The sequence below is a fragment of the Aquarana catesbeiana genome, linkage group LG01, assembly GCF_042186555.1.
Source record: "Aquarana catesbeiana isolate 2022-GZ linkage group LG01, ASM4218655v1, whole genome shotgun sequence".
Taxonomy (NCBI): Eukaryota; Metazoa; Chordata; class Amphibia; order Anura; family Ranidae; genus Aquarana; species Aquarana catesbeiana.
The window spans coordinates 205,618,681-205,644,817 of NC_133324.1; the positions used below are offsets into that span (position 1 = coordinate 205,618,681).

General features: G+C 43.8%; 1 protein-coding gene across 6 annotated transcripts in view; it reads left to right on the forward strand.

Annotated features, from left to right (window-relative positions):
• SNCAIP (synuclein alpha interacting protein) overlaps nucleotides 1-26,137 on the forward strand; it is a 364,007-nt gene that overhangs the window by 199,333 nt on the left and 138,537 nt on the right. The window lies entirely within an intron of this gene.

A 26,137-nucleotide genomic window follows, 5' to 3' on the forward strand; every position in this document is an offset into this window, starting at 1 on the left:
CAAAGATATTGCTAAAATCGCAGTACTCCTTCAGCAGGGAGGAGAGTGAAGAGGTGCACAGGACCTTGGCTACCTTCTGGAAGCATCTCTCACTGCACTGTGGTGACCAGGACAGAACCTCAGCATGGAGCCAATCAAAAGAAGGGTTGTGCCTCTGTAACCAAGGATAACCAATAACCAGCGGAAACCTAGGTGAGGAAATAACTTTGGAATTGGATTATCTCATGGTGAAGGGCCCCTATGGCCATGGACAACGGAACAGTCTCATAAGTCACATGGGCAGGCTGTAGAGGTCTCCTGTCAAGAGGCTCAATGGCAGGTGGAGTGCCACGCAGCTGCAGCAGAATCGAGTGCTTCGATATAAAGGCAGCATCAATGAACAGGCCTGCAGCCCCAGAGTCGATTAGAGCCTGTATCTCGATGGATGACTCAGCCCAAGACAGGGTAACCGAAACCAGGGGCTTATCTTTCTGGGAAACTGGAGGCGAAACAATGCCACCTAAGGTCTGTCCGTGACAGGACCTCAAGGTTCAGGCATTCCCTGGACGGGTAGGACAAGACTTCAAAAAGTGACCAGCCTGGCCACAATAAAGGCACGATCTCTGCCTCCTTCTAAGGGCTCTCTCATCCGCAGAGAGACACGTAAAGCCCAAGTGCATGGGTCCATCTTCCCAGACCGACTCGGTACCAGGAGGCATGGGAGGTGAGGGAGGTAAGGGTGGGACTGCAAACCTCGGAGACAAATGTACAGGAGGCTTGCGCCAGCGCTCCTTAAAAGAGAGTCTTTCTCTGAGTCTGGAGTCAATGAGGATGGAAAATGTGATCAAGCTCTCCAGTTCATTGGGTATATCTCGGGCTGCTATCTCATCCTTGATGTTATCCGAGAGACCATGAGAGAAGGCAGCCACGAGGGCCTCTTTGTTCCAAGCAACCTCTGCTGTCAGAGTACAGAATTCAAAGGCGTAATCGGCAACAGTTCTCGTACTCTGTTTGATGGACATGAGGCTCTTGGCAGCAGAAGCAGAGCGTGCGGGAACATCAAATACCCTTTTGAAGGAAGCCACAAATTCTGGGGAACTCAGGACCATAGGTTTTTGCGTCTCCCATAGAGGGTTTGCCCAGGCCACGGCTCTCTCAGAAAGAAACGATATCGCGAAACCTACTTTGCTTCTGTCCATGGGAAATGCTTGGGGCAACATTTCAAAGTATATCTGAACCTGGTTGAGAAACCCTCTGCATTGAACTGGATCACCCCCAAATCGCTGGGGAAGCAGAGCGTAACCAGACATGCCTCTTATAGAGGTAATACTCGAGGCGGGTACCTGCAGAGAGACTGGAGCAGCAGCAGGGACGGCCTGCAACACAGGTTGTACCGGAGCAGCCATAGTGGAATATTCCAGGTGAGCCGTGCGACTCAGGAGCGTTTGTAACGCCAAGGCAAACTGATCCATGCGGTGATCCTGGTCATCCAATCTGGAAAAATTATTACCAACAAGTGGACTGACTGCATCTTCTGAATTCATGGCCTTCGCCTACTGTCAGAAACCATGAATCAGACCGAGACAGAAGTACAGTTAATCACACTTGTTTAATAATAATAAAAAGGTAAACAGAGTAAGCGTAGTCAATACATAGCCAGAGTTCAATAACCAGATCAGTTAGTCAGCCAATGTCAGAAAGCCAGAGATCAACGTAGTAGTACAGCAAGCAGGATCAGGAGCCAGAAGCGGCGTCAGCCGAGCAAGTCTTCAGCAGGAATGCAGGAGAAAGTCTCTGAGATGTGACCAAAGGCGAAGGCAGAGATCAAGTGGGCTGGACGGCTTTAAGTAGCCAGGACTGACGAGCAGATCATCAACAGCTGAGTCACTGTGGAGAGAAAGGAGCTGGCAATTAGCCAACAGCTGAGTGGCCAGCTCAGATAAGGAAGGGCTGAGCCCAGCCCTGACAAGAACCACCTTTCGCTGCAATTACAGCTGCAAGTCTTTTTGGTTATGTCTCTACCAGCTTTGCACATCTAGAGAGTGACATTTTTGCCCATTCTTCTTTGCAAAACAGCTCAAGCTCTGTCAGATTGGATGGAGACTAGAGAGCATCTGTGAACAGCAATTTTTAAGTCTTGCCACAGATTCTCAATTGGATTTAGGTCTGGGCCATGCTAACACATGAATATGCTTTGAGCTAAACTATTCCATTGAAGCTCTTGCTGTATGTTTAGGGTCGTTGTCCTACTGGAAGGTGAACCTCTGCCCCAGTCTCAAGTCTTTTACAGACTCTAACAGGTTTTTTTCTAAGATTGCCCTGTATTTGGCTCCATCCATCTTCCCATCAACTCTGACCACCTTCCCTGTCTCTGCTGAAGAAAAGCATCCCCACAACATGATGCTGCCACCTCCATGTTTCACGGTGAGGATGGCGTGTTCAGGGTGATGTGCAGTGTTAGTTTTCCGTCAAACATAGCGTTTTGCTTTTAGGCCAAAAAGTTAAATTTTGGTCTCATCTGACCAGAGCACCTTCTTCCACTTGTTTGCTGTGTCCACCACATGTCTTCTGGCAAACTGCAAACTGGACTTCTTAAGGAATTCTTTCAACAATGGCTTTCTTCTTGCCACTCTTCCTTAAAGGCCAGATTTGTGGAGTGAATGACTAATAGTTGTCCTGTGGACAGATTCTCTCAACTAAGCTGTGGATCTCTGCAGCTCCTCCAGAGTTATCATGGGCCTCTTGGCTGCTTCTCCAATTAATGCTCTCCTTGCCCGGCCTGTCAGTTTAGGTGGACGTCCATGTCTTGGTAGGTTTGCAGTTGTTCCATACTTTTTCCATTTTTGAATGATGAATCGAACAGTGCTCCGTGAGATGTTCAAAGCTTGGGATAATTTTTTATACACTAAACCTTCTTTAAAGTTCCCCACAACTTTATCCCTGACCTGTCTGGTTTGTTCCTTGGCCTTCACGATGCTGTTTGTTCACTAAGGTTCTCCAACAAACCTCTGAGGGCTTTACAGAACAGCTGTATATATACTGAGATTAAAGTACACACAGTTGGACTCTATTTACTAATTAGGGGACTTCTGAAGGCAATTGGTTCCACTAGATTTTAGTTGGGGTATCAGAGTAAAGGGGGGTGAATACAAATCCACGCCACACTTTTCAGTTATTTATTTGTAAACACCATTGATCATTTTCTTTCCACTTCACAATTATGTGTCCCTTTGTGTTGGTCTATCACATAAAATCTCAATGAAATACACTTACGTTTTTGGTTGTAACATGACAAAATGTGGAAAATTTCAAGGGGTATGAATACTTTTTCTAGGCGCTGTATGTGGGCAACAAATAGGCAATCACGACAATACATTGGCAATAGTCTATTATTCGTGTCAACACAAAGGTAATGCCAAAACCAGTGACAACTGTGACAATACCTGAAGATCAGTCAGTGGGAACAAAACCATATGGTCATTAAGAGTCGTGTTACTTAAATTGATGATTGTGGGGGGGGGGGGGGGGGGGGACATCTGCTGCCCTATTGCCACTTGTTCTGCCAAGTGTTGTCAGGACTTTTTAGACATTATCAGGTAGGATGTCAGTCCACTCGGCTGTGCCTACATTTCCACAATACTCTGAAGTTGGCGTACTCTGGGTGGAACGCACTCCCTACCCTGCCCTAATATGCCAATGTGTAAGGTGTAAGGGTAGCACTACAATTCAGTATCAATATCTGGTCTTTTGGGTACAACTGTCATGTCTTGATGAACCACAATGAAAACATTGCACCAAGTGTGAACACCTGTTTTTGACAAAATATCTGAATAATTTCCCTTCTCTAAGGTTTTGTTTGGAGGTCATACTGTTTCCCCAGTATCTAGTGTGAGAGTTCAAGCTACTTGCAGCCACAAGTACATATGCTGCTGTAAACCCCCCCCATCTCCACCACTGATTCATGCTAATAAAAATAATTCTCCTATTTTACATTTCTAAACCCCGCAAGCAGAAAAATTAATTTTCCTTTTGAGACAGACCTCAGTTAATCCACAAAGATCAAAGTGTAATTAAACATCTCTGACTTGTATACACTGGAACTGTGACTGATGTATGAATTAGTAATAAATATGTGCTTGAGAGCTTCTCTACAAACAAACCGCCCATTATCTTTCGCAAGTATTTGGAATGAGCTTGATACTAATTCTTCTTATCCCAATCTGTCCATTAAGCCACAAGACACAAGTAATCCCATCATATATTATCTGTCCTGGCAGCTTTGGAAAAGGGCTCAATCTTGTGTGTACATTAATATCATTCTGCTCTTCTGATAAGAGGACATCCAGTTAGTAATGCAAAGCATACTTTCCCATTGTATATCAGTTTGATCCAAATGGTCTGCAGGTCTTAGTCAGACTGTTGTCCCTATCAAGAGAAGAAGAAAATAAATAATACAGTTTGTAAAGGATAGCTGTACTTTTGAAACAAACACATTAACTTTTATTTCATCCCAGGATTCCAAGAAAATAACGCTTTCTTCTGCCTTTTTAATTACATTTGCTGTGAGAGCTACCATCAAACCAATGTAAATATTGCTCTGATGAAGTCAACGTGTCTGCATCTGCACTGTAACTGCAGACAGAGGTAAAAATACCTACGTGACCTAATGGGGGTTATTTACTAAAACTGAATGGTGCAAAATCTGATGCAGCTCTGCAAAGAAACCAATCCGCTTCTAGGTTTTATTGCCAAAGCTTAATTGAACAAGCTGAGATTAGAAGCTGACTACCATGCACAGCTGCACCAGATTCTGAGTGTTTCAGTTTTAGTAAATCTCCCCCAATGTGTTTGCCTCCAGGAATCGTAAAATAATATTTCTATGTTGCAGTGCAATAATGCAATCATTATAGATCACAGACTGCTAGGAGCAGGCAGCTCTTGTATGAGTTTAGCTGCAGTGTAGGCATAAAAGGTCTCTAGAGCAGGAATGCATCAAAGGTACTTTGAGACAAGCATTTTTTCTTCCACAATTCAATGTCTTCAGTCATATGTAAGATGATGGGCAGGGCTTAGCTTAAAAGAGAAGTTCTTCAAAATCATACTCACCTAGGTGGATGCTGCGTCGGTCCGATGCTGCATCTATCCCCTGCCGGCTCTAAGATTGAGAACCAAGTGATCAAAGACAGCGGATCTCTTGGTTCTCAGAGCTCCCTGAGCAGAGAGCTGGTGACTGTCAAGTCCCTGCTCTCTGCTCCCCCTCCCTGCACTCATTGGAGCACTGGGGAGTGGAGGGGATGGGAGCAGCTATCTCAGGGTTTCAGTGACTCACTGAGAGGCTGAGCCAGGTTCTGGTCCAGGGCTGTGGGTGGATCCCAACTTTATTGTCAGGATCTTGCCCTCAGCCTGGACTGGCTTTGTGAGGTTACCTAACAGTGGGCTTCAGCCCACTGTCTGCTGAAAACAGGTCACAGGTGTGGAGAATGGACTGCACTCCTGTGATCCACAAGAGAAGTACAGCCAAACAAGCTTTGGCTGTACTTCTCCTTTAATAGTCTTTCTGCCTCAAGTAGTTTAACTTCCCTGATTAGAATGCAGCATATACATCATTATAGCTCTTCAAATATTGAACCAAAAAGTTACACAAAGCAGATACTTTGTTGTAAATTCTTATCTGCAGTTCTAGTGCACACAGAGACAAAAAGGATATAAACAATGCATTTTTTTTACAATGACTTGGGCCTTTGATGGTAGATTTCAAAGTATAAGGAAAGAAAAGGCATAGGCAAGATGTTTATTTGGCAAAGCTGCTTGGTAGCCCTCGGGTGTGTCCAAAGGATAGATTGTTTTGGGAGAATCTACAGTTGTACAGTTGAGTGTTAGCAAGAAACATAGCTTTTCTAGCTGAAAAAACACACACAGGTAGGGACAAACACCTAGTGCATTACCACCATTAAATTTTATTTTAAATAAAAATCTGTTAGTGTACTCACAAAGATTGTGTATTACAGTTTGTTGAAGATTTCCCAAACTGAGAAGGGCTGCATTGGACGAAGCATTATGGTGACATCACTGGATGGGCTGTTACTTGAGTGCTAGAGTATTTTTATATATATCTTTTCTAAGAAGGGGGATGGAAGCTTGCTAAGTAGGGGCACTACAGATAAAGGTTTATAGCAGGGAATAAATTACATTGTTAAAAGTCAAGTTGAGGTGGTGTGGCAAGATGACTGATGCCCAATGAAGATGTAAGGGTAAGATTTAAAAATTAACATGTATAGTGGTGCACTTTTTACTTTCCCCCATGACCCTTTTATACCCCATTCTAAAGTTCAATTAGTGAGAATTTAGATAATTTTTTTGTGGGCTCTGGTGTGAACATTATAAGATTCTTTATAAACTTCCATAGTAAATCTGAAATATAGATCACTAATTGTAAATCTGAGAAAACCTGAAAACAGACAGCACGAGACTGAAAGCATGTAGATCCTTTCACCCAACAATAGAGTTATACCTTTTGCTTTCAGGCGTTACACATTAAAATTATGCCCGGATTGTACAAGTTTATGGCAAATGCCAGACTTCTTTTCATCTTCTTTAATTTTCTTATTTATACATATATACTTTTTTATAGCAATCATGCATTCTATTTTGGGATTGCTATTTAGTTACACTTTTCAGCAGTTAACACATACAACAGGCTGAATGAACTCCGTCTGTGAAAATCTGTTTTGAAATGATCAATGGATACCTAGCATGTGCCCTACCAGATTAAATATCATATAGTTAAGTTAAGCAGATCTATTACACCGCAAGAGACAGTGGCTTAACTTGACACGTAATATAAGTAAACAATGTCACTGATCGTCTGAACGCTTATAATTTCAGTGTTAAACAGAAGGAAGTATGTTTATCATAGGAGATTATTTTAATATGAGTATTTTGTCTCTAGTTATATAAGAATTTTAACAAAATGAACAAGTCAGTGCCAGTGCGATAGGCAGACACACAAGTTAAAAACAATTAAAACATTTATTTTATACTTGATACTTAATACTTGATTGAGGGAGAAAAAAGTAATTCGCATAGGTATTAACATGGAAAACGACGAAGAAACCCTGAACCAGTACTCATAAACATAAGATGGTCTTCAGAAGATACATGGAACAATTGTGTGAACTTCCTCGCTACCTATTCGTGAATATTTATAAAGATTATAAAATCCTAAATTATGCAAATGTCAAAGGGTGCTGCTCGCATCTCCATACGTTCCCGCAAGCCCTTATATGTAATCGATAATCATTATGCAGCGCTCCCTAAGAGAACTATTCTTTTGTGAAATTCAATATGTGAGACCAAACTCACACTTCTAGGACAAGAATATTTTGTATTGGCACTAGAGCAACTACTTCACAGACTTGCACTATATTTATTGATTATCTTGCGATTTTCAGTTTGGCTTTAGATTGTTTATCTTATAGTTTGGATGTCTGTTTGTTTTAACCACATTATACAGTATACAGTGGGGAAAATAATTATTTGGCCCCCTGCAGATTTTGTAAGCTTGCCCACTCACAAAGAAATGAATGGTCTATCATTTTTATCATAGGTGTATTTTAAATGATAGAGACAGAATATAAACCAAAAATTCTGAAAAACACATGATACAAATGTTCTAAACTTGTTGCAGTTCAGTGAGTAAAATAAGATTTTGTTTTCCAAGCAAAACATGACTTAGTACTTGGTGGAGAAACCCTTGTTGGCAAGCACAATGGTAAGACATTTCTTGTAGTTGGTTACCAGGTTTGCACGCATCTCGGGAGGGATTTTGCTCCACTCTTCTTTACAGATCTTTACAGATCTTCTCTAAATCCTTAAGGTTTCTTGGCTGTCACTTGGCAACTCGAAGTTTCAGCTCCCTCCATAAATTTTCTATAGGGTTAAGGTCTGGAGACTGGCTAGGCCACTCTATGACCCTAATGGTCTTCTTCTTGAGCCACTCCTTTGTTGCCTTGGTGGTATGTTTTGGGTCATTGTTGTCATCCTGGAAGACCCATCCATGACCCATCGTCAGTGTTCTGGCTGAGGGAAGAAGGTTCTCATCCAAGATTTTACAATACATGGCCCCGTATATTGGCCCCTCAATGCAGCAAAGTTGGCCTGTATCTTTAGCAGAGAAACAGCCCGAAAGCATAATAATTCCACCTCTGTGCTTGACTGTAGGGATAGTGTTCTTAGGTTCATAGTCAGCATTTTTCTTCCTACAAGTTAATGCCAAAGAACTCAATTTTGGTCTCATCTGACCACAGCACTTTCTCCCAATCCTTCTCTGAATCTGTTAAATGTTCATTGTCAAACTTCAGACGGGCTGTACATGTGCCTTCTTGAGGAGGGGGACCTTGCGGGCGCTGCAGGATTTCAATCCATGGAGGCGTATTGTGTTATAATGGTTTGTTTGGTGACACTGGTCCCAACTGCCTTGAGATCATTCACAAGCTCCCCCTGTGTAGTTCTGGGCCGATCCCTCACTTTTCTCATGATCATCCTTACGCCATGAGGTGAGGTCTTGCATGAAGCTCCAGACCCAGGGCGATTGATGGTTATTTTGTATTTTTTCCATTTGCGAAAAATCGCTCGAACAGTTGTCTCCTTCGCACCAAGCTTCTTGCTGATGGTCTTGTAGCCCATTCCAGCCTTCTGCAGGTCTACAATCTTGTCCCTTATGTCATTTGGCAGCTCTTTGGTCTTGCCCATGATGGTGAAGTTTGAATGGAACGAAGATATTCTGTGGACAGGTGTCTTTTATACACATAACGAATTGCTGTTAGGAGCACCTTCTTAAATTGACAGGACTAATCTGTGTACCACATGAGCACATACTGTAGCCGGTCTGTGGGAGTGTTGGTTGGTAGGGGATCAAATACTTATTGGATTTTTGGTTGATATTCTTTCTCTATCATTTTAACCTCTTACCCACTGGGCACTTAACCCCCCTCCTAACCAGACCAATTTTCACCTTTTGGTGCTCTCAAATTTTGAATGACAATTACTCAGTCATGCAACACTGTACCTATATGAAATTTTTGTCCTTTTTTCACACAAATAGAGCTTTCTTTTGGTGGTATTTAATCACTGCTAGGTTTTTGGGGTTTTTTTTGCACTATAAAAGAAAAAAGACCAAAAATTCTGTAAAAAAATTATTTTTTCTTGGTTTCTGTTATAAAATTTTGAAAATTGGTAATTTTTCTTCATAAATTTTGGCCAAAATGTATACTGCTACATATCTTTGGTAAAAATAACCAAATTAGAAAAGTTAGAAAGTTATAGAGTCCACGGGCTATGGTGCCAATCTCTGAAAATTTATCACATCTGATGCACTGACGGCCTATCTCATTTCTTGAGACCCTAACAAGCCAGGAAAGTACAAATACCCCACAAATTGCCCCTTTTTGGAAAGTGGACATTCCAAGGTATTTAGTAAGAGGCATGGTGTGTTTTTGAAGTTGTCATTTTTTCCCAAAATCAATTTTTTTTTTTAAAAATTGTTATATTAGCAGGTTATTTCTCACACACAGCATATGCAAAGCACAAATTGCACCCCAAAACACATTCTGTTACTCCTCCTGAGTACGGCGATACCACATGTGTGAGACTTTTACACAGCGTGGCCACATACAGAGGCCCAACATGCAAGAAGCACTGTCAGGCGTTCTTGGAGCATAAGTTATACATATTATTTCTTGACTACCTCTTACACTTTTGAAGGCCCTGGAGCACCAGGACAATGGAAACACCCAAGAAAACAACCCAACGTATAATCTATGAGGCACAATGAGTCTTTTGAACATGTCATTTTTTTCTACAAGTCTTTGGAAAATGTGTAAAGAAAATGAAAACGCATTTTTTTTTACACAAAGTTGTCCATTTATACAATATGTCTAACAAATAGCATGTACATGCCAAAAATCACACCCCAAAATAGATTCACCTTCTCCTCCTGAGTACAGCAATACCACATGTGGGAGACTTTAAAATGTCCTGGCCACATAGAGAGGCCCAACATGCAGGGAGCACCATCAGGTGTTCTAGGAGCACAAATGTCAAATCTAATTTGACTACCTATTACACTTTTGTGAGTCACTCTAGTGGCATGGGTGTGGCATGGATGAGAACTGATGTGGCATAGATGAGCATGAATGGGGATGGATGAGCCGTGGATGGGGATGGGTGAGCATGAATGAGTATGCCTGAGTATGGCTGGGTAAGACTGGGTACGGCTGAGTACGCCTGGGTGTGGCTGAGTACGGCTGGGTATGGATGGGATGGCTGAGCATGGATGGATGGATGAGTATTGCTGAGTATGGATGGATTGCTGAGCATGGATGAGTATTGCTGCTGAGTGTGGATGGATGGATGAGTATTGCTGAGGATGGATGGATGAGTATTGCTGAGGATGGATGGGTGAGTATTGCTGAGGATGGATGGGTGAGTATTGCTGAGGATGGATGAGTGAGTATTGCTGAGGATGGATGGATGAGTATGGCTGAGGATGGATGGATGGATGAGTATTGCTGAGGATGGATGGATGGCTGAGCATGGATGGCTGAGTATTGATGAGGATGGATGGCTGAGTATTGATGAGGATGGATGGCTGAGTATTGATAAGGATGGATGGCTGAGTATTAATTAAGTATGGATGGATTGCTGAGCATGGATGAGTATTGATGAGTATGGATGGATGAGTATTGGTGAGGATGGATGGGTGAGTATTGCTGAGGATGGATGGATGAGGATGGATGGATGGATGAGTATGGCTGAGGATGGATGGATGAGTATTGCTGAGGATGGATGGCTGAGCATGGATGGCTGTGTATTGATGAGGATGGATGGCTGAGCATGGATGGATGGATGGCTTGATGAGTGCTGGAGTTATCACATAACTGCTGCCTCTCTCCTCTCTGTACCGATTGATACAGAGGGGAGAGAGAAACCAGACGTGACAATGGTTTGTTTACAAGTGATCGCTCCGTCATTTGACGAAGCAATGGCGTGGTAAACGGCCGCTGTCAGCGGACCCTGCAGTCACTGATATTCCCGGGAGCGCGATTCTGGGAGGACATCAATGTACACCCTCCCAGAGTTATCCAACCGCACTGCAGCCGTCATTCGGCTATAGCGCAGTCGGCAAGCAGTTAAAATACACCTATAATAACAATTATAGTCCTCCCCCTTCATTTCTTGTAAGTGGGCAAACTTACAAAATCTGCAAGGGATCAAATAATTATATTGCCCACTGTATATCTATTGGTGTCACATATTGAGTTTCACATAAGAATAGTTATTTTACGGAGTGCCGCATAATTGTTATTGATTATATATATATATATATATATATATATATATATATATGACCTTCAGAAGATATAGCCTCTGAGAGATCTTTAAATTGAATGATCTTGGTATAAATATTAATGCTTGCTTGTATTTGCCGTTTTTGCATGAAAAGAAAGAAAATTACATGTACAGAATCACAGTATATATAAAAATAATATGAAAAGTGGTTGGTGGGAAGCTTCAGAATGGCAAAGATGTTTTTATTACAGAATATGTGAGCAGATTGCAGTTCCTTTTTAATAACAGGTGTAGGTGCGTCCCTAAGGTGACATTTACTAAACAATCACTGCAGGTAAATCTTCTTGGTCATTGTGTGTTAATGCAGAGTAGGGATGAGCTTCGTGTTCGAGTCGAACCCATGTTCGACTCGAACATCGGCTGTTCGATCGTTCGCCGAATTGCGAACGTTATGGGCCGTTCGCGCTAAATTCGTGTGGCGCGTCACGGCCCATAATTCACTGCGGCATCGCAGTGCATTGCTGGCTGATGATTGGCCAAGCATGCACTATGACCCGCATGCTTGGCCAATCACAGCGCCGTCAGTAGAGAGAGCTGTAATTGGCCAAAGCCAGGGTGGCTTTGGCCAATTATGGCTCAGGGGATTTAGTACACACCCCACACTATATAAGGCCGCCTGCACGGCGGCCCTGTGTAGTGTGTGTTCCGGTGTGCTGAGAGATAGAGAGAGAGAGAGACAGTGTCATTTGATTTGAGTTAGATAGATTAGGCAGAACAGTCAGTCAGTTAGCTGCACTTACAGTGTATTGTGTATATATATGCATCCCAGGTGTTGCATATATATATATACACTGTATTCAGTTTAGCTAGATCCGTTCCTGTTATCTTCTATCTAGACTATTTACATTTAATGCAGTGCGTCCTGCTCACAGTGTTCAGCTAGATCCGTTCCTGTTATCTTCTAGACTATTTACATTTAGTGCAGTGCGTCCTGCTCACAGTGTTCAGCTAGATCCGTTCCTGTTATCTTCTAGACTATTTACATTTAGTGCAGTGCGTCCTGCTCACAGTGTTCAGCTAGATCCGTTCCTGTTAAATTCCTACTGACAGGCAGGCTTGTCTGGTTACAGTATATAAAGCTACCTGAAGAAAATTACAGGTGTTCTATTTGATCCTATTAGTACCACGGTCAGGCAGCTAGACTATTTACATTTAGTACAGTGCGTCCTGCTCACAGTGTTCAGCTAGATCCGTTCCTGTTATCTTCCTACTGACAGGCAGGCTTGTCTGGTTACAGTATATAAAGCTACCTGAAGAAAATTACAGGTGTTCTATTTGATCCTATTAGTACCACGGTCAGGCAGCTAGACTATTTACATTTAGTACAGTGCGTCCTGCTCACAGTGTACAGCTAGATCCGTTCCTGTTATCTTCCTACTGACAGGCAGGCTTGTCTGGTTACAGTATATAAAGCTACCTGAAGAAAATTACAGGTGTTCTATTTGATCCTATTAGTACCACGGTCAGGCAGCTAGACTATTTACATTTAGTACAGTGCGTCCTGCTCACAGTGTTCAGCTAGATCCGTTCCTGTTATCTTCCTACTGACAGGCAGGCTTGTCTGGTTACAGTATATAAAGCTACTTGAAGAAAATTACAGGTGTTCTATTTGATCCTATTAGTACCACGGTCAGGCAGCTAGACTATTTACATTTAGTACAGTGCGTCCTGCTCACAGTGTTCAGCTAGATCCGTTCCTGTTATCTTCCTACTGACAGGCAGGCTTGTCTGGTTACAGTATATAAAGCTACCTGAAGAAAATTACAGGTGTTCTATTTGATCCTATTAGTACCACGGTCAGGCAGCTAGACTATTTACATTTAGTACAGTGCGTCCTGCTCACAGTGTTCAGCTAGATCCGTTCCTGTTATCTTCCTACTGACAGGCAGGCTTGTCTGGTTACAGTATATAAAGCTACCTGAAGAAAATTACAGGTGTTCTATTTGATCCTATTAGTACCACGGTCAGGCAGCTAGACTATTTACATTTAGTACAGTGCGTCCTGCTCACAGTGTTCAGCTAGATCCGTTCCTGTTATCTTCCTACTGACAGGCAGGCTTGTCTGGTTACAGTATATAAAGCTACTTGAAGAAAATTACAGGTGTTCTATCCCAGCTTAGTGCAGCTACAGGCCATTAGTATGTCTGGAAGGCCAAGAAGGAGAGGCAGACAGTCACAAGCCAATAAGAGAGGGCAAGCAGGCTCTGTGTCTAGTGCTGGTCGTGGAGACGGTGCATCCTCATCAGCACGTGGCCATGGGACACGCTTGGCCTTTTTTTCGGCAGCTGGCCGTGTTGAGCCGCAACATGCGGAAGACTTGGTCGAGTGGATGACCAAGCCGTCCTCATCCTCCTCATCCTCTCTCACCCATGCCCAGGGTGCTTTGTCTGGCAAAGCAGCGGCCTCTTCCCTCAGCTCAATGTCATCAGTGACTCCTTCCCTAGCTCCACCATGTCCTCATGAGGATTCCCTCGAACTGTTTGACCACAGTGTTGGGTACATGCTCCAGGAGGATGCCCAGCGTTTGGAAGGCTCTGATGACGATACTGAGCTCGATGAAGGCAGTAACATGAGCACGGACAGAGGGGGTGCCCAAGAAGGACAGCAATCTGGCAGTCATGCTCCCCCTGCTGCAGCATACTGCCAGGTTTGCTCCAGTGATGAGGAGGGAGGGGATGATGAGGTCACTGACTCAACGTGGGTGCCTGATAGGAGAGAGGAGGAGGAGGAGGAGGAGGAGGAGGCGGCGGCACATCACCAACGAGGCAGGATGCCCTCCAGGGGCCAGCCTAAGGGCAGCACATTGACTGCATCACACCCAAAGCTCCACATGTGCAGGGCACTGCAGTCTCTGCGCGTTATTCAAAAAGTTCTTTGGTGTGGGCCTTTTTTGAGACGAGTGCATCAGATCGCACCGCTGCTATTTGCAACATATGTCTCAAGCGTATCTCGCGTGGCCAAAACATCTCCCGCTTGGGTACCACATGCTTGACCAGACATATGTTGACCTGCCATGCAGTTCGTTGGCAAGCGTATCTAAAAGACCCACACCAAAGAACAAAGAGGATCTCTCCTTGCTCCTCATCAGCTGAGATTTCCAACCCCACTAGACCTTCAGTCCTCTCTGAGACCTGCAGTGAGAGGAATGAAGGTGTAGAATTAGGTGTGTCACAGCCAAGTACTTGTGGGCAATCTGCTTTTGGTACACCGACGTCAGATTGTACCAGGCAAATTTCCCTGCCCCAGCTGCTGCACCGCCGAAAGAAGTTTGCTCCCAGCCATCCACATGCCCAGCGGTTGAATGCTAGCTTGGCAAAATTGCTAGCACTTCAACTGCTGCCTTTTCAGTTGGTAGACTCTGCCCCCTTCCGTGAGTTTGTGGAATGTGCGGTTCCTCAGTGGCAGGTACCCAAACGCCACTTTTTCTCACGGAAGGCGATTCCGGCTCTCTACCGGCATGTGGAAGGCAATGTCCATGCCTCGCTGGACAGGGTGGTCAGCGGTAAGGTGCATATTACCGCTGACTCATGGTCCAGCAGGCATGGACAGGGACGTTACCTAAGTTTCACGGCGCATTGGGTGACTCTGCTGGCAGCTGGGAAGGATGCAGGACAAGGTGCAGTAGTGTTGGAGGTTGTTCCGCCACCACGCCTCCAAAATGCTGATTGTGACACACCTCTCTCCTCCACCCCCTCCTCTTCTTCTTCCTCCATGGCCTCTTCCTCGGAACCAGCGGTGCTCCGTAGGCGTTCAAGGGGCTACGCAAGTACGCAGGCCAAAAGATGCCATGCGGTGCTTGAGCTGGTGTGCTTGGGGGACAGGAGCCACACTGGGGCAGAGGTTTTGTCAGCTCTGCAGGGGCAGGTTCAGAGGTGGTTGACGCCACGCCAACTTAAGGCAGGAATGGTGGTTTGCGACAATGGCACCAACCTCCTCTCTGCCCTCCGACAGGGACAAATGACCCATGTGCCCTGTTTGGCTCACGTCCTTAACTTGGTGGTGCAGCGGTTCTTGGGCAGGTACCCGGGCTTACAGGATGTCCTGAGGCAGGCCAGGAAAGTCTGTGTGCATTTCCGCCGGTCATATAATGCCAGTGCTCGGCTGACGGACCTCCAAAAGGAGTTTAACCTGCCCAAGAACCGCCTAATCTGTGACATGCCCACCAGGTGGAACTCAACGTTGGCCATGCTGCAGCGGCTGCACACGCAGCAGAGGGCCATCAATGAGTACCTGTGCGACTATGGCACCAGGACAGGGTCAGGGGAGCTTGGTTTTTTTTCCCCACCCAGTGGGCCATGATCAGGGATGCATGCACTGTCCTGTCACCATTCGAGGAGGCCACGAGGATGGTGAGCAGTGACAGTGCATGCATCAGTGACACTGTCCCCCTTGTCCACCTGTTGGAGCACACGCTGCGCGGAATAATGGACAGGGCACTTGAGGCAGAACAGAGGCAGGAAGAGGAGGACTTCCTTAGCTCTCAAGGCCCCCTTTATCCAGACAGTGTTCCTGCGTGCCCGCCGATCACACAGGAAGAGGACGAGGAGGAAGAGGAGGAGGAGGAAGATTGTGTCAGTATGGAGGTGGAGCCTGGCACTCAGCATCAGCAGCAGTCTTTAAGGGATCAGTCCCAAGAAACACATGGACTTGTACGTGGCTGGGAGGAGGTGGCTGCGGACCATGTCGTTCTTAGTGACCCAGAGGACTCCGGACCGAATGCCTCAGCAAACCTACGCTGCATGGCCTCCCTGATCCTGCAAAGCCTGCGTAAGGATCCTCGTATTCGTGGTATCAAGGAGAAGGACCAATACTGGCTGGCAACCCTCCTTGATCCACATTACAAGGGTAAGGTTGCGGACCTTATCTTGCCATCGCAGAGGGAGCAGAGGATGAAACATCTTCGGGAGGCCTTGCAGAAAGGTCTGTGCAACGCGTTCCCAGAGACTGGGAGGTTACAAACTCCTGTTTCTGGACAACGTGTTGCTGAGGCTTCGGTCAGTCAAAGAAGGAGCGGTGGAGAAGGTGGCCGTCTGACCGATGCGTTCAGACAATTTTTTGGTCCGCAGCCCCAAGGTATGATCGGTTCCAGCAACCATCGCCAGCGTCTGTTTTACATGGTGCAGGAATACCTAGGGGCAAGATCAGACTTGGACACCTTTCCCACCGAAAATCCTCTGGGTTACTGGGTCTTGAGGATGGATCACTGGCCAGAGCTTGCACAGTATGCAATTGAGCTACTGGCCTGTCCTGCATCCAGCGTTCTTTCGGAACGCACATTCAGTGCTGCTGGAGGCGTGGTAACCGATCACAGGGTGCGTCTGTCCACCGACTCGGTCGATCGGCTGACCTTCATAAAAATGAATGAGTCTTGGATCACCACCAGCTACCAAGCACCTGATGCTGATGTAACCGAATAATTTTTTTTGAAATCTCAGATCCCTTCAAAGACTGCCTATGCTGATGCTGAGTGACTATCCCTGAGTAATTATCCTCTTCCTCCTCAATCATCACGCTGATAGCTTGTAAGAACATTTTTGGTTCTGGGCGCCACCACCAGTGCCTAAGGCACAATTTTTCAGCCCCTGTTTAACAGGGGCGTGTAATTACAATTTTTGATGTAATACTTTGCAGCAGGGCTCGTTCCTGCATTCCAACTAGAGTGTCTGTGAGGGGTTGCAGTGTTGTGGCACCAGCACCAGTGCCTAAGGCCCAATTTTTCTGCCCCTGTCTAACAGGGGCGTGTAATTACAATTTTTGATGCAATACTTTGCAGCAGGGCTCGTTCCTGCGTTCCAACTAGAGTGTCTGTGAGGGGTTGCAGTGTTGTGGCACCAGCACCAGTGCCTAAGGCCTAATTTTTCAGCTCCTGTTCAACAGGGGCATGTAATTACAATTCTTGATCTAATATTTCACAGCAGGGCCCTGTGAGGGCTTACAGTGTTGTGGCCACAGCAACACCTAAGGCCCAAATTTCTGCTGAGTATATAGGGCAGGACCCTACTTTCAAACATCTAACTTACAAACGACTCCTACTTGCAAACGGAAGGAGACAACAGGAAGTGAGATGAAATCTACCCCTAGGAAGGGAAATTCTTTCCTGTAAGAGTTAATATGGGAAAACAATTTCTCCTTTCCACTGATGCTTTCCAATCCTTGTTCCACAAAAAAACCCAAATTTTCAAAAAACATTTTTCATTGGGACAAAAAAGTGAGGTGAAATCTTCTGAAGAGGAGGAAAGACAGCAAAACAAATGTCACAGGGGTGATAACCCTTCCCTATGTTTTCCAAAAAGCTTAGAAAAGATTTTTTGGCTGGAGCTAAACACGTTAAAAATGTTCAAAATTACAAACAGATTCTACTTAACAACAAACCTACAGTCCCTGTCTTGTTTGCACCGCCTGTATACTGCTGTTCAGAGTATATAGGGCCTGGTGGCCCCACACCTTTCCTTATTTTAATTTTGGTGCGGGGTTCCCCTTAATATCCATACAAGACCCAAAGGGCCTGGTAATGGACTGGGGGGTACCCATGCCGTTTGTCTCACTGATTTTCATCCATATTGCCATGACCCGACATGACATTAAACCCGCAAGCAGTTTTAAATGAGATTTTTTCCTTTAAAAATGACATTTGGTGCAGGGACTGTTCTAAACATGGGAAACACGCGTCACTTTACAGGCATACTATAGACACCCCCCAGGTACGATATTTAAAGGAATATTTCACTTTTTTTTTTTTACTTTAAGCATCATTAAAATCACTGCTCCCGAAAAAACGGCCGTTTTTAAAAGTTTTTTTTGCATTGATACATGTCCCCTGGGGTAGGACCCGGGTCCCCAAACCCTTTTTAGGACAATACCATGAAAATTAGCCTTTAAAATGAGCACTTTTGATTTCGAACGTTCGAGTCCCATAGACGTCAATGGGGTTCTAACGTTCGTGCGAACTTTCGGTCCGTTCGCGGGTTCTGGTGCGAACCGAACCGGGGGGTGTTCGGCTCATCCCTAATGCAGAGTAAATTATTCACTGCCTTTGAATGTTTGATGAATGTCATAGTCCTGACTTTATAAACATGCCCCTTAGAAGTTAGGATAAGGGGTAAAGAAATTAGAGGAGAAGGCAAGTTGTTGTAGGGGCTCAAGACTTCTGCTCTTCGTATAATTTAGGTTTGTTCTAAATTTTAATGACATTATTTCAACAAATGCGACATTCAACAAAGGCAGGAAACACATTGGACAAAAATGAAAGGAAAACAGGAACAAAATTGAAGAAACTAGTTAATTCATTGTGGGACAGATTGGGACGAGGAGATCATGCTGTCCAATAGGTTGGATAGATCTCAGCCTTCTAAACAAACAATGAAGTAAATAAACAGTAGCGCAGAAAAAGCTGGGGTAGTTAAGTTCATGTTCAGGTTATAAGCCAAAACAGCGGATCTGTGTCTGCAAGATTGACAAGAAGCTGAAAGTATAGCCGACTCTTCCCTGCTGGCCAGACCATTGTGCAGAAAGAAGTGTTTTCATAAGGCTTAGACAGAATTCATTTCCATGCACTGCCTTTAATGGTTCCTGTCAGAACGAAACAGCTGGTGAGCATATGGGTTTCATTTCCCTGTATCACGTGGAAAAAATTTCACATGTAAATAGAACTAACATAAAAGTGTAGCCCTTGAACCCAGAATCCTATAGAAGGCATAAAAAAGCATGTGCACAATGATGTGTCTGTGGCGGGTAGCAGGCTATTGCGTTTTCCATTGTCCTGAAGTAATAGAATTGCAGGCTTATTAGTTATCGCTTTCAGCCTGCTGTATTCTAACTCAAGATTTGATTGTTTTAATTGAGTTACATTCCCAAATCTAAAATGATTCCTTATAGATCTTTTTTATTGTAACGGCAATGAAAATGTAGGCCAGTCTGGAATGTGGCCAGACATTGTATATCTGTCTTCTGCTTGATTTAAACAAAGTCCATTTTAGGATTGGTAAAGATTATTGTGTCTGAGTCTATGACAATATCAGTGCGAGTGCTGCCTGGGTTAATTGTAGATAAAAAACAAACAAAATAAAATCCAGGCAGGGTGATTTTCTGGTCAATGTGTGGAAGATAGTCATTCTATTTAAATGACTAGTATGATTAATAGAAAATCATCTATGTATCTATACATTTATCAGTGTTCTATCTATCTATCTATCTATCTATCTATCTATCTATCTATCTATCTATCTATCTATCTATCTATCTATCTATCTATCTATCTATCTATCTATCTATCTACACTATATTATCAAAAGTATTGTGACACCTGCCTTTACACATACATGAACTTTAATGGCATCCCAGTCTTAGTCCATAGGGTTCAATATCAAGTTTGCCCACCCTTTGCAACTATAACAGCTTCAACTCTTCTGGGAAGGCTGTCCACAAGGTTTAGGAGTGTGTCTATGGGGATGTTTGACCATTCTTCCAGAAGCACATTTGTGAGGTTAGGAACTGATGTGGATGAGAAGGCCTGGCTCGCAGTCTCTGCTCTAATTCATCCCGAAGATGTTCTATCAGGTTGAGGTCAGGTCTCTGTGCAGGCCAGTCAAGCTCCTCCACCCCAAACTCTCACATCCATGTCTTTATGGACCTGGTGCACAGTCATGTTGGAACAGGAAGGGGCCATCCCCAGACTGTTTCCACAAAATTGGGAGCATGAAATTGTATATAATGTCTTGGTATACTGACGCCTTAATAGTTCTCTTCACTGGAACTAAGGGGCCAAGCCCAACCCCTGAAAAAGAACCCCGTACCATGATCACCCCTCCACCAAATGATTTGAACCAATTCAAAAAGCAAGGTCCATAAAGACATGAATGGACAAACTTGGGGTTGAGGAACTTGACTGGCCTGCACAGAGTCCTGACCCCAACCTGATAGAACACCTTTGGGGTGAATTAGAGCGGAGACTGAGAACCAGGCCTTCTCGTTCAACATCAGTGCCTGACCTCACAAATGGTCAAACATTCCCATAGGCACACTCCTAAACCTTGTGGACAGCCTTCCCAGAAGAGCTGAAGCTGTTATAGCTGCAAAGAGTGGGCCAACTCAATACTGAACCCTACGGACTAAAACTGGGATGCCATTAAAGTTAATGTTAATACTTGACAATATAGTGTTTCTATCGATCTCTCTATCTATCTATTAATCTACAGTGCCTTGCAAAAGTATTCATACCCCTTAAATTTTCCACATTTTTTTCATGTTGCAACCAAAAACGTAAATGTATTTTATTGGGATTTTGTGTGATAGACCAGCACAAAGTGGCACATAATTGTGAAGTGGAAGGAAAATAATAAATGGTTTTCAACAAATTTTACAAATAAATATCTGAAAAGTGTGGCATGCATTTGTTTTCAGCCCCCTTTTCTCTGATACCTAAACTAAAATCTATTGGAACCAATTGCCTTCAGAAGTCAGCTAATTAGTACATAGATTCCACCTGTGTGTAATTTAATCCCAGTATACGTACAGCTGTTCTGTGAAGCCCTCGGGTTTGTTAGAGAACCTTGGTGAGCAAACAGCATCATGAAGGAACAAGGAACACACCAGACAGGTCAGGGATAAAGTTGTGGAGAAGTTTAAAGCAGGGTTAGGTTATAATAAAATACCTCACGCTTTGAACATCTCACTGACCACTGTTCAATCCATCATCCAAAAATTGAAAAAAGAGTACTGCACACCTACAAACCTACCAATACATGGCCGTCCACTTAAACTGACAGGCTGGGCAAGGAGAGAATTAATCAGAGAAGCAGCCAAGAGGCCCATGGTAACTGGAGGAGCTGCAGAGATCCACAGATCAGGTAGGAGAATCTGTCCACAGGAAAACTAAGTTGTGCAGTCCACAAATCTGGCCTTTATGGAAGAGTGGCAAGAAGAAAGCCATTGTTGAAAGAAAGCCATAAGAAGTCCTGTTTGCAGTTTACGAGAAGCCATGTGGGGGACACAGCAAACATGTGGAAGAAGGTGCTCTGGTCAGTTGAGACCAAAATTTAACTTTTTGATCTAAAAGCAAAACACTATGTGGGGCAGAAAACTAACATTACACATCAGTCTGAGCACACTATCCCCACCATGAAACATGGTGGTGGCTGCATCATTTTGTGGTGATGCTTTTTTTTCAGAAGGGACAGGTAAGCTGATCAGAGTTGATGGGAAGATAGATGGAGCCAAATGCAGGGCAAATTTAGAAGAAAACCTGTTAGAGTCTGCAAAAGACTTTGGAATTGGGCAGAGGTTAATCTTCCAGCAGGACAACAACCCTAAACATACAAAAAAATATATATTTTTTTTTATAAGTGACCACATACCCTCTGTTCTCAGCTGCATACGGATCTCAAAGAGCTGGGGGAGGAGAAACAACAGCACACTGATCTTCCCAGTGAATGGCTGTGCTAAGGGGTTTCAAAACAAGTTTGATCATTGGAGGAGAGCAGGCTGAGTTCACAGCACAGCTAGAGAACTGACCATGCTGTGCTGTCATGCCTAGTGTACCTCAGTTTTTATTAGGAAAGCAGGGGGACTGGCAGGAATGCCGGATATTTCACACAAAGGAAGCAATACAAAGAGAGGATATGTCTTCATAAAAGTATATGGTACAGCAGGCACATATAATGAATATGAAATGTTGGGTTGACTTATTCTTTAACAGGGCTGTAAGGAGCAGAAATGTGAAAGAAAAAGGGCATGTAATACCAGCAATCTCCAACAGTCATATGTAATGTGTCCCCAGTTTCCAACAACTCCAATGGCATGTCTTCAGTCCTACCCTCTCTTGTAGTATCCCTGTAGTCTCTGACCATCTCCTGTTGCAAGTCTGCAGTCTCTGACAGCTCTTACTAGCCTAAGGCAGGCCTTATATGGGTCAAATTTCAAAAGAATTTTCTTTCGAAAATCTCATTTAAGAATTTTTGTTCATATTTCGCACCATTAGTGGGGCTGCAGCAACAGCCGATTTTCGTGCGGCCATTGAATTTGAGTAATCGGACATGTTGGAAACTTTTTTAAAAACAAACAATTTTCTAATCATCGATGGGAGAATCGTGCGAGAAATGTAATCGAAAAAGAACTGCGCATATGCAAGAAAAGAAAATTCATGTAAAGAAAGGAAGATTCCCAGCCACGAAAATTCTTTTTTGTAGCAACATAAGGTGAAATTGAAGGCTTGGTTGGTCGAATTTTGAAATCAGTGGTGGCACCATCGGATCAGAAAACGCACAAATTTTCTGATTTTCAAAAGAAAATTCTTTCGAAATTTGAGCATGTATGGCCAGCCTAAGATTCACTGAATATTATGTGCAGCCATTTTGTGATGTCAGGGGCCACACTTGAGGACCCCTATATCAAGAAAGTTGACTACCACTGCTCTATAGTATTCCCAATCATGCCTCCCCCAGCAGTTACATGAAATGTTATATAGGAAGGTGTCGGGAGGGGTAGAGATGCTGGGTCAGCCCAGACAGTAGTTAAACATTTGCAGAAAAGGAGAGGGTTATGACATGACAGAAGGAAGGGGCAATGCTAGGGAATTCACTGATACATTTCCTAACAAGTTTAGAGAAAATTATATTATAATTAAAATTATAATTATATATAATTATATATTGATTTCCACATTCAGTTTCAGTTATTTCTAGCCTACTTCTATTTATCTGAATGATCTTGAAGTTTGGAAACTTTGTGAAGAACCCCACACATTTACTTTCTTGAGTGCAGTCACACATATTCACTATGTCCTGTGAATATTGCACTGCTGTGTTGCCCATTTCACAGAGCCTGCTGTCTGAACTACAACTATACCATACTAAACAGGAGTTTCAGGAAATTAAACGAAGAGGATCGAGCAAAGGAGAAAATGCAAAGCATTGGGGTAATCCAGGAAACTGTGGAAAGAGATAACCAGCGCTCACATGAGAGGACATTTTTCAATTAAAGTGATACTAAAGGTTCATTATTAAAAAAAAAAAAAAAAAAAAAAAAAAACCTCCACTGTGCAGCTTGTTTTGCATAGAGTGTCCCCAAACCTGCTCTTCTGGGGTCCCTTGGTGGCTCTCTCGGCTCCTCCCAGCATCAGATAACCCCCTAGGAGAAGCACTCTCCCGAGGGGGTTACCTTGCGGGCAGGCTCCTGAGTCCAGCATTTGGCGTCCATAGATGCTGAATGCAGGACTCGGCCCCGCCCCCCGGCGGCTGCATCACTGGCTTTGATTGACTGCAGCGGGAGCCAATGGCTGCGCTGCTATCAATCTATCCAATCAACAGCCGGGAACCCCCTAGCAGAGAGACGGCATGTCCCCGTGGGACAAGTTTTAAGGTTCAGGTAAGTAAAAGGGGGGGCTGGTCACTGCCAGGTGTTTTTTCCCCCTAATGCATAGGATGCAGTAAGGTGAAAAAACACAAACCTTTACAACCCCTTTAAGCTTAAATTGGATTGTCAAATATAAATGTATTGCTATTACAATTTTAAAGTTATAAAATGTAAGTGTAAGAGCTGTGACTTTGGATCTCCTTTAAAATACTTTACTTTTCTGTGCTGTTACCTATAGTTTTTTGAATTGGTGAAGGGGTCCCTTTAAAGTGATTCTAAACCTTATTTTTAAAAAATAATAAACATATTATACTGACCTGCTCTGTGCAATGATTTTGCACAGAGCAGTCCGATCCTCTTCTTCTCAGGTCACCCACCAGCACTCCTGGCTCCTCCTCTTTAAAGAATGCCTACCATAAGAAGCTGCTTTCTTTGGGGGGTACTGATGCAGGCTCGATCCCGAGACCCGCTACCTGTGTGTATACATACAAACAATGAGACTCGGCCCTGCCCCCTCCCCCACTGATTTAGAGCAGTAGGAGCCAATGGCTCTCGCAGCTACCAATCTGCCCTGTGAGGAGGAAGAGAGTGGAGAGAGACCTCTGGATCGAGAATAGCCTTAGAAATGTAAAAGGGGGGGGGGTTTGGGGTGCAATCCTGGACACAGAAGTTTTTTTTTACCTAAATGCAGAGAATGCATTAAGGTAAAAAAAAAACTTAAAGTGATACTAAAGCTTTTTTTTTTTCATTTTTAAAAAAATAACAAACATGTCATACTCACTTGACTCTGTGCAGTGGTTTTGTACAGAGCAGCCCCAATCCTCTTCTTTTCAGGTCACCTACCAGTGCCCCTGGATCCTCCTGCTCGAGCAGTGCCCCCAGAAAAAGTTGCTTGCTCTGGGGGCACGACTGCATGCTCGCTCTCAAGCCACTGCTCTTTGCATCCATAAGATACATAGAGCCGGGCCCCCCTCTCCTCATGGGCTCACTGGCTGTGATTTACAGCAGTGGGAGCTAATGCGCTCCTGTTGTTGTCTCAGCCAACGAGGAGGGAGAGTCCCCATACAACCAAGGCTATCTTGAACATTGCATGAACAACGCTGGATCGGAGGGGGATCGGGTAAGGATTGGGGGTGCTGTGCTGGGGGGGGGGGGGGTGCTGCACACAGAAGGTAAAAAAACCTTCAGCCTTTAGAACAACTTAAATGCTTTAGAACCACGGCCTCATGTACACTGCTGCTGGTAAACGGATGTTCAGAGGCAGTTGGCTGCTTTTTTCAGCTGCCCCTGAACTCATCCAATGTTATCTTATGTGTACATGTACACAGGTTCATTTAATGTCGTTTTTAGGCAGTTGCGTTTAGAGGCTTTTCATTGAAGGCAAAAAAATGAGTTCAGACGCCAACGTTTCAGACGCCAAACGAGTCTAAACGCGTCTAAACGCGGTACCGGCATTTAGCCGTGTTTTTGTTTAGAAGCGTTTTTAAAGGTGCCCTATTTTTTTACATTACAAAACTTAAACTATAGCAAATGATGAAAAAACACAAAAAAAAATTTTAAAAACTTGTAATTGCTTGCAATGCTTCATAGACCATTTATATACCCCTAATGAGCCCATGATCCAATCCAATACACCACTAGCATTGCTGTACATACATGTTGGAAAAATATCCTACAGACATGCGCTGCGCAATCAATGGATGAGCCCAGTAGCGACAAACTCTGGTCCTCGCACGCAATTTCCGATGTCTTTCCAGCCTCATCAACAGCAACGTCAGGAGCATTTCCTCCTTAATATGCTCATTATGGGATCCATAGTAAAAGCACCGAAACTGAGGTAGATACAAGTACACTGCTATTCTCTTAGCTGCTGCTACTCACTCTGGCCTCACAGAAAGACTGAAATAGTTAAATAATACTGTTTTTTTTTGCTTTGGGAGGGTCTTATGATGTTACCTTAACTAAACGTTCCTAAACGCAACGCGTATAAACGCAACTAAACGTGGCCTGCAAATGCGGCTAAACAGGCGTTTTTAAACGCCGGTTTCAGGCTGTCAAAAAAATCATTAAGAAGAGGTTGCCTCAGCATCCCATGTACATTAGGCCTAACAGTGGTTGAAATTTTGCTTTACATTTATACAAAACATTACAAGGAGGAAGTCAACAGATAGGTCATGGAAAAAGTGTAGGCTTGAAGTGGTATGTTCTGGTTTGCTGACTGTGCAGTTACAGCTCCATTGCAATTAAGATATTGTTTATTTACTCTGTGAGTTACAGTATATGCAAATGAATCCAACCCAGTGTGTTTAGTGAATGTCAGTGAACCAAAAATTTACATGATGAAGAATTACGTACTTTCCGTATAATGTTAACATTCCAAAGATAGTCCTAAAATGAGTTG